Below are 9729 nucleotides of genomic sequence, written 5' to 3' on the forward strand. Positions count from 1 at the left end.
TTGACTGAGCCTTAACAGGAGTGAGAAAGGAAAAAATACAATGTGAATGAATGAAAGAATTAAAAGAATGAATGATGAGACCGTAGCCAGGAGCGAAGCCCAGGACAGTTAAAGGCTGCAAAGTACATTTTGTCTTGAAGCATTCATTAAGCTATTCATAAAAACCCACAAGAAAAACCTCAGCTTAATCTTAGTTTATATAGCAGATGCTTCAGTTTTATTCAAAGCTCCGACGTGCCACCGAAGCTACAACAAATATTTTTGTGCTAAAAGCACCTTAAACATTAAATGGAGCTCGACATGTGGACTGCATCTACTTTGAAAATGCAACGCAGGTGATACCATTGGCACTTCAACAATCACACCGTTTCATTTTTTCTCTCTCTAATTACTCCAAAATGTCAAAGCCATTGCTCAACATGCCTAGATGCTTTGATAAAACAGAATTTTTGTGTTGGCATTTGTTTGCTGTTCAGCAGGTTAGATGCGCAGCTCCTTTGTCACCTGCACCAACGGTTGTAATTCAAAACTTTGATGGAAACAAATAAGTTTTTTTTTTGTTGGTTTTTTTCATTTTTAAAATGTATTTCACACCATCAAAGGTGAATTGCTAATTGACTAAATGTAAAGGATGTGGAATAGTAGCTCTGATCTGGATAAGACACTATGTAAATAAGAAGCAACAATTTGTGAAGAACAGTCTGTTCAATTCTGTGTGTCAGTGCTTTTGTGGTGTCCCATTAATGTATTAGTTACATATTCAAAATCCCCTTTTGTTATTTACGCATTTCCTGATGATTCAAGTATTTTACAACTTTTGAATCTAATCTCATCTGACATTGAGCAGAAAAACATAAAAATATTCTGAAAAGGAAGAAAATTGCTGCTACACTTTAATAAAACAGTATTTGAGTTTGACAAAAACTTAAATACAGATAAAGAAAAAGGGTATCAACTAGAAAGAGTTCAAGAAAATCAATTGATGTGAAAATTAATCACACAATTTCCATATTAATCTTATATAAAAAAATAATAAAAAAATGTCCAAAAAGATTTGGTCATGTACAAAATAAATCGAAAATAAATGGTGTTACCATGTGTAAGTTGTGTGTGGACATAAAGGGATACATTTACTTTTATTATATCCACTGTATTTACCACCACAAAATAGTTATTCATGATTATTCACAAACTTTGTAAACACACATTTTAGTGTATTTTTACAATCAAAATGTTACGTCTCTTTTTACATTTAGTTCAAATAAAAAACAAAACTGGTTATTACTAATGTAAAGAACAAACAATTGCAGAAAACAACTCTAAAACAATTATATTAATAGAGAGGTTGGTTAAAATTAACATTTTGACCTACTTAAGCTATTTTGTGTTTTTATGTATTCGTCTACCTGATACTCTGATAGTCGTTGATTTGTAACCCTAGTGATATGTGTGAAAGTTTTTTCAAATCTTTTTTTAAGCATGCAGTGTTTGTAAAATTTTGGTCAGCTTATCTTACGAGTTTGTATTTACACATTTGAAAACTATCGTCAATTTAAAACACAAAAAATCTAAACACAAGCTTGTTGGAGAATTAACATCTACAGATACTTCAGTTATGTTGCCAGTAAAAATCTAAAAGTAAAATATCAATAGGATGTTTATTTATTTGTTTGTTTGTTTTTCCAAATCTCTCATACTGATCTATGAACTGAGACACACAGTTCACAGTCAGAAATTTTAGCCTAGTATAAGTTAAAAAAAAACTAAAAATATATGTAAAGCAACAAAAAGAAGAAAATAAACAGCTTGACTTATCTTTAAAACATAAAAAAGTAGATTAATCTTATAACAAATGCTTTCAATAGTTCCCTCTTCAACCATGCAGCAAGCACGCACTCACTTGCAAAAAAACATATGGGCAGCAGGGTGAACTGAGGACACGCATGCACCTTGGCACACATACAACTTTGCTATTAGAATCCAAGATACATTTTTCAGATCATTTGAATACCAAGGCATTGAGTTTATCTTTAAAGAGTGAAAATGCAGATTTAAGAGCTCATTTCTGCCATACAGAAACAGGAAAAACAGAGACAATGTTTTTGTTTTTCAACTTCTGGAAAACTGAAACAAAATGCGCTTGTTGTAAAAAAAAAAAAAAATAAATCTTCAGGTCAAGTTGCAACACGACCTGAATTTTAATGAATCCAACCCTGCAGATATACAAAAGTACAGATCAACAGTCTGTTAGTAATTTTATCATAGGTAATGGAAATACATGGTCACTTGCTCTTTGATGTGTAATTAAAGTGAATGCGATGTACCGAACGACCATCAAAACAAAGATTCAAATTAAACTTCAAATGACTTTAAAACTTTAAGTCCTTTTTTGAAATGCTAGATATGAACGACATAGTTCATAGGAACGAAAACCGACCTAAATGGGTGTATTTACGTTTTGCGTTTTCTTCTTCTTTTTTTTTTTTTTCCCGAGATCCCAAACAGTCTTACCAACAAAAAAAAAAAAAAAAAAAAGGAGGACCGTATCCACCTTCCAGCTTTTTGGGAATTGTAACTGTGTTTCATAAGACTCCATAAAATTTTAGAAGTGAACAAAAGCTTCCTGACAACTGGCTGGCACATTCGCAAATACTTATTCAGTCTCAGTGTGTGCTTTCATTACGCATTCCTGCGATACTTGCAGGGAGAGAAGATTCCAAACAAAAGTCCCTTTAAAATCAAAAAGCATGCCATGAAGTTAGTCAGTTTTCCACTTTCTCCATGATCTTAAAGTTACAGAGCTGCTAATATTGATTTTAGGTTAAAAATATTTATTTTCATAATTGATCTTTTGGATCCTCAGTGGAAATTAATTAAAAAAGGTGGATGTTTTTTAAAAAAAAAATTTTTTTTTTCCCTTTTCAGTGGAATGAATATACCAAATTTCTTCCTGAAAGCATCTATAATACAAGGTTTTATTCAGCTTTATAACTGGAGCGTAATAGTTGGACAGAAAAGAAATAATATCACCTTTCATTTAAAACAACAAAAATATACATATATCCTGGTTTGGCCAAAACTGATAAACAAAATAGATTTTCCACACTTGAAGGGAAGCATATTTCCTACTATATTTGGCTTATGGCTAGAGGGGGACTCACTCACCATGACTCATTGAATTAACATTGTTGTGTTGCATAATATAACAAAATTTACAAAGGCAGTCCATAGGAGCTCTCTGTAGGTTTTGCAACTTTGTCATTTGTAAACTCAAATTATTGTAAAGCTGCAGAATATTAAAAAAAAAAGCAAATTACATGTAACCCTGCCAGGCCAAATGTCAATATATATATTTCTAGAAAATGCACAAGAGAATTCATTCAAAGATACTTAAGTAAACTTTACTGTGACCCAAGAGTACAAACTAAATAAATATGTTAAATATAATACATTTTGACAACGCTTTACTGAGAACAGGAGAACAGTGCTATAAAACTATGACCTAATATTAGGTTACATATCCGTGCTTTAACCCTTTGTCCCTGCAGGGAGCCGTGAGAATCAGAACACATTTTTTGTAAGATTAACCAACTACAATTTACAATTAGAAACGAACCGGTCAATCCACATGCAATCCCAATCAGACGACTTTTCCCCAAATCACCTTTGATAGGGCAAATTCAGAAAAAAATAAGCAATTTTTTTCAATAGAATACATGAATCAATTTTTTTTTTTTAAATCCCGTCCTTTTTCATTCATTAACAAATAAATCAACAAACAGTTTATTGCCCTTTGATGCACCTTTTTAGCTAAAAATAAAAAAATAAAAAAATCAGATGACAGTTCAAGACATATGCTTTGATGAATGAATGGGGATAATGTTGTAATTCCTTCATTTTCTGTCATATCCAAAAATACTTGCTCTATCAAAGAACCAGCAGCTCATTTTTCTTCTTTTATGTGTAATAGTCCTATACAAGAAAAAAAAATCTAAGTCAGTCAAAGAAACCCTGAAATTGGTAAAGCCACGGGAAAAGCCTGATTGGTGCATCTCTAATATAAATGCACATCAGTCTAACTGTGATGTGTTATATTGTTATCATGGAAAAAAAAGACAATTTGATGAAACTGAAATCAATGAATCAGATCCTTAAAGAAAACCAGAAACCAGTGATACCAAGTAAAAGCTAGAACAAAGAATGTCTAGTTAGAAGGCAAGCAAAAGATTATTTCACGTTTGTACATTTTTCAAAGCTGAGACTGAAAGCATTTAATCGATGTGTCCTTTTAGAACGCTACTTGTAACTTCTGAGTCTCTGAGTCTTTACAAGAAAGAACTGATGAGAAACTTCCTGTGATTTTCTTCCACACAAACAAATCTGTAAAGTCTATTAAAGGCTTAAGGCTACTCTGGGGTTAATTTAAGTACGTGAATTTAAGACTTCTCAACTTTACGGTATTGCACCTGAAAACAGCCTCAGTGGGCAACCTCAACAAAAGACACTGCTCCGGAGAAGAACATTGTTCAGTCCACCCATTAAAAAAAGAAAGAAAAAAAGAGAGAAAGAGAGAAGGATAAAGTCTGCCAGAAAACAAAAGGACCAGTTGATTACAAGCACTGTGACATTCTGGATGCCATCCATAAAGTGACTCGTTATATCGATGGATCTCGACTGCATTCCCAAAATGGCTGCCAAATATGTTCAACTGTGTGAGACAAAGTGCAACAATGGATTCAAGTGCAAGTCTTTTTTTTTTTTTTTCCCACATAGTAGTAAAAATTACCTTAGTGGAAAATTTGGGAATCCGAGAATTAGCTAGGATTCATCTGAAAAGGTTAAACAAGGCAGGTACTTAACATTTTTATTAGAGTATTATCAGAGCACGGTTCAATTTGAAGCAAAATGTAGACTTCCAAAAGTTCTTTTTATTATTTTGTGCGTGACTGTCATCTCTAAGTATTTTCACCATGTGCTGTAACAACGGAAGACCAAAATGAGCTTTAGAAAGAAAAAATAAACTCATAAATTTAGTTATGCAAGATCTAGGCCACCAGTATCACCAGGTAAAAAGTCTGAGCAGAGTGGCTGAATTTTGTGAGTAAACCCAGAGCCAGAGACACAGAATTGCCGAGTGACGTCTCTATCTCGTCTGTTTGGGCAACAGTGCCTCTTCAACAGCACTTAAAAAATTGTTTGGAACGCTGATCTGCCATCTGCGAGCAAGTACACTACAAGATGATTGTTTTCTGTCCTCTCTTTCAAAAAGCACTTTATTATATGTATATTCACACGTTTTTTGTTTTTTTTTCCTCTTTTTTTTTTCCAATTGAGTAAAATCCAAATGATCAGGTGGGAGAAACGTGTGAAAGCGTGACAAATATCAGTCAAAAAGCATTTCCAAACTAAAAAGGTCTGTTAACACTTTGTGACAGTTTCTTGGTCAACAATGAATTATAAAATGAGAAACGAGTGTGACGAGTGAAAGAAAAAAAAAATGTCTGAAGCCAAAACAGAAAAGTGGGATTGATTGCTGGGTGTGGATTAACTGATCACCACGTCCCCTCCCTCCTCCTGTTTGTAGGTGTACGGTTTCCTCTGCATGGGTCTGCTTCATATAATAATGGCTTTCCTTCATCTGAAGACACACTCTTAAATATTCATTAGTCAGGGGTGGGTCTTTTACACCGTGACACTTGAAAGAGGCCAAAAGGCAACAGCTCAAACAAGGTGAATTTAAATGCCAAGCTGGAATATAAGGATACAAACTAATGGAGCACCAGTCAATCAGCCAGAGATCGCAATATGACGACATTCTCTGACCATTTTAGGCTCTAAACCTAAAACTGATGTGGGTTTTGACTAAAATAAAATAAATGTGTTAAAGATGAGGCAATACGGCTCCCAACACAGGGTGCAATCGCAGTTTGGGGCAACCCAAGTAAATCAATATATATATTTTTAAAAAAGGGGGAAACTTCCAATTAGATTCCAATTACACAGGACTGGTGAGCCTTTTGATGCACATGGGGAAAACACTGTCAGAAATTCTAGATGTGCATCACAGGTGGTTGATAGAGCTGATCAAAAACTAAAGGGCAACTTAAAGGTCTAAAAAGAAAAAATTTTGGTCATTTCTAATTAAAACTAAAATAGCTAAGCTGGTCGATCCCAGAACTGAGTTATTCTACAGTGACCAGACATTCTTCAAGACATGAAGTTCATCAAAACTTGCTTTCTTTTTGTAAAATGAAAAGAAAAATAGGAAGTCAAGCAAAATAACATATAACATAACATATATATATATATATATATATATATATATATATATATATATATATATATATATATATATATATATATATATATATATATATATATATATATATATATTTATATATCTTGGTCCACACTGGTTTCCAACTTGATTAACATATAGATTTTATCTGTGACTATCAAAGGTCCGGAAATAGTTTTTTTTTTCCCATTTCATGCAAATTTTAGATCTTTAGTTAATATAGTTCCTAAAAAAACGAGTTAAATAAATCTAATAGAAAGAGAGATGCATGAAATTAATGCAAGATCCACCACTGTATGCTTAGATGCAGAAATGGGGCTAATCTACAAAAGTAAGAACCTCTATTTTTGGCAGCGCAGCTACAAACCAACAGCACATAATTTTATGCTCGTTTTTGACTCTACTAAAAACTCAATTTGCTTTTGACGAGAATTTATAAAATCGTGTCATTATTTTTTTGCTGGACACAAACAACAACATCTATGAAAGACAGATGTTTTTGTCTTCAATAGATTGCAGTCTTTTAAAAAAAATAAAAAATCAATGAATTGAGTTAGACCTAAAAAAAAAAAAAAATAAATAAAAATTCAATTGGCCAGAAATAGCCTTTCTAATGTAATGTGTACTTTATAATGTAAGTACACATTAAACAAATTAGGATAAAACGGGGCACCTGATACTCACAATACAAACACTCCCAAAGCACGTAATGGCTGACTCTGTTCCAGCAGCTACTGTACACCTCTTTGTTGAGAGCCTGACATCAAGTCATGATGGCGAGAGCTTACTTACAGAGCAGACAATCACCCTCTAAGTCATAAAATGATACACTAAACAGAGGCACAGGTGGAATTTCATTGTAGATAGGAGGTATTTCTCTCAAATAACCCACATGCGTACACGCATACAGTCAAATCTATAGGCTTTAAGTCACGGGACAGATTTACAACTGTCTTCATTTCAGCTCCGTGTGCAGTACGCTCAGCGCGTCCATTCAGAAAATAAATGATCCAGAGAGAAGTCTGCGATTGCAACGAGCAAATCCTATAGGACTGCAACCCGTTTACGTTGTGAAGCCACATTGTGAATGAAGGCGGAGAGAGGGAGTGATCACAACAAAATTGCGAGGAAAAAAAACGCACGATCGCGTTGTAGAAACCTACACACATCTATATACGGGTGCATTTATACATTTAACGCAAAATAAATAAATGATAAAATAACACGGATACCTGACCAATGTATGCAAGGAAAGGCTTTAATTTATATATTTATTTATTTTTATTTTTATTTTTTTTTTTGCAATTTTTAAACTTGCGTTCAACTTCTCCTCAGCTGCACTTCAGAACACATTGAAATGATGTGCATGCAGCCTATTGTAGTGAGAACATGCTGTATTCCCTCTTTATCTGACAAAGCCGAGCGCTTTGGGACAACATCTGCTCGCCTCACACGTGCACGCACACTCGAGCAACGATAAAGATGAGCAAGACTGACATGTTGCTCTGGATAAACTCCCAGTGACCCTCTCGGTGCATTTTCAACGCGTAGCCCAGTTTTTTATTATTATTTTAGTTTTTTTAAATATTTATTTATTTATTTATTTTTCTTTGCGTGCAAACGTTGAAATATATTTTTTAACTTTATTTAGGAGCGCCATGATGAGCTGCAGATGTAGGGCAAAGGAATCACGAGTTGTACGCATGAATATTTCGCTCATAAAATGCATCAAAAGGTACTCCTGCAACTTTAATTACACAGGAGCGTCGCTGCACATCTGAACTGAAAGCTACGAGTTAAAAAAAATATTTTTCTAAGAAAAAGGGCAGCACTGGCAGGCATAAGTGTTCATTCTTTTTTATATATAAACATGGCACCCAAATTCACTACTGCTGCACCATGAGACCCAATAATAGCCCTCCTCCCATCCAAATTCTAACCAGTCGCCTGAATGCATCACTTTGAGGGTAATAATTAATAAAAACGCACCCTGCACACATCTAAGTGACAGACTTCGCGCTAAATAAAGCCGAACCATACAAACGAGTTCACCCAAATATTGCAATATATATTTGGAGCAAAGTGGAGTAATAAAAAGCAAGCTACCTCAAATAACTGACCTAAAAGCCAAAATGCGCACGTCGGGCTGCCTGCCTCCAGTTGTTCCGGGGCTCAGCGTGTAAAATGTGAGCCAGCATCGCTGATGGAGAGAAAAGCCGACCTGTGGACACACTTTGACCGGAGCAGGACTCTTTGCAAGTGTCCCCACATGACAGTTTAAAAGTAAAAGGAAGGGTGCTCGAGCGAAAATGACAGATGGGAAACTTGCGTCACGCCAAGAGAACGCGTTTTGGTAGTACGAACAGAAAACTCGATTTACAGGCGACTCCTATTAATGGCGTTTTATTTACAGCGATTTTATTATAGGTCCGCAATAAAAAAAAATTTAAGTTTATATTGTGTACAGCCTAATTTACTGGGTAAGTAAAGCCAGCTCTAACTACATGGAAGTGTCTTGCATTTCAGGCGTGTTCTCCCTTAAACTCACCGATCAGGGTTTTATTCTGTAACATGCCTTTCCACTAAATATAACAACCTACGAGCCACTGGAGCCGAAAGACCAACCCCCCTTTCCTACTTTTTTCTCAAATTTCTTACCTGCACTTCGAAGCTCGTTCAAAAAAAAGTGGCGACAGTGTTTCCCTGTTTTTCCCCCCGACGAAGCGTCTTTACTTTGCTTTTCTTCTTTCTCAGTATGTTCCTTTACTTTGTTTCATTTCTCACTTCCATCTTCTTTTCATCTCATCAATAAACACACGCTGCAGCCTACCTTCATAGAAGAGCTCGGTTCAAGTGTGCCCTCCCATTTTTTAACTATACATCGAGTACTTTGAGGGGTGGTGGAGGTGGGGGGGCAGGAGGAAGGGGGGCGGTGTATGGGGAGGCACATAGACGTAGAGGAGTAGACGCCCCGTTGGCTTCGTTGTCCAGTGGAGAAGATACGTCAGCGCGTCCGCCATATTGCCAGTGGCAAGAAGCCTGTCAGACTGTTTTCCGAATGAATGAAAAACTAAAGCGTACTTTCATCTTGGTTTTATAGATTATATATTAAAGCCAAACTCTTCAATTGTGTTGCTGCTACACTGAAATGAACATTTCCAAATGACATTGTGGATAAAATTAGCTTACCTTTTATTTGCCTCTGAAAATACATGAAAGCTCTTAATTTTATTCAGTATGGGGTATAATAAATTACCCTTAAAGTTAGTGTACCTGAGCCATTTTATTTATTATTTTGTACCCCCATTTTATACCCACTCACTGCCACTTTGACATTTTCTACATCAATTTTATACCCCAAACAACATTTCCACGTGAAAGGCTTCTTTCATATTATAACTATTCTTCTTTTTCTCTGTTAGCCATTTTTA

At 35.0% G+C, this 9729-nt stretch overlaps 1 protein-coding gene across 1 annotated transcript in view; it reads right to left on the reverse strand.

The window, feature by feature from the left end:
- The window catches only part of zbtb20 (zinc finger and BTB domain containing 20), a 44256-nt gene extending 35069 nt beyond the window's left edge, over positions 1–9187 (reverse strand). The window contains exon 1 of the mRNA XM_044141070.1: positions 8957–9187. The gene's annotated coding sequence lies outside the window, so the exon portion shown is untranslated. The remainder of the gene's footprint in view (positions 1–8956) is intronic.
- Between the last annotated feature and the right edge of the window lie 542 nt (positions 9188–9729).

The sequence above is a fragment of the Gambusia affinis genome, linkage group LG15 (assembly GCF_019740435.1).
Source record: "Gambusia affinis linkage group LG15, SWU_Gaff_1.0, whole genome shotgun sequence".
NCBI lineage: Eukaryota > Metazoa > Chordata > Actinopteri > Cyprinodontiformes > Poeciliidae > Gambusia > Gambusia affinis.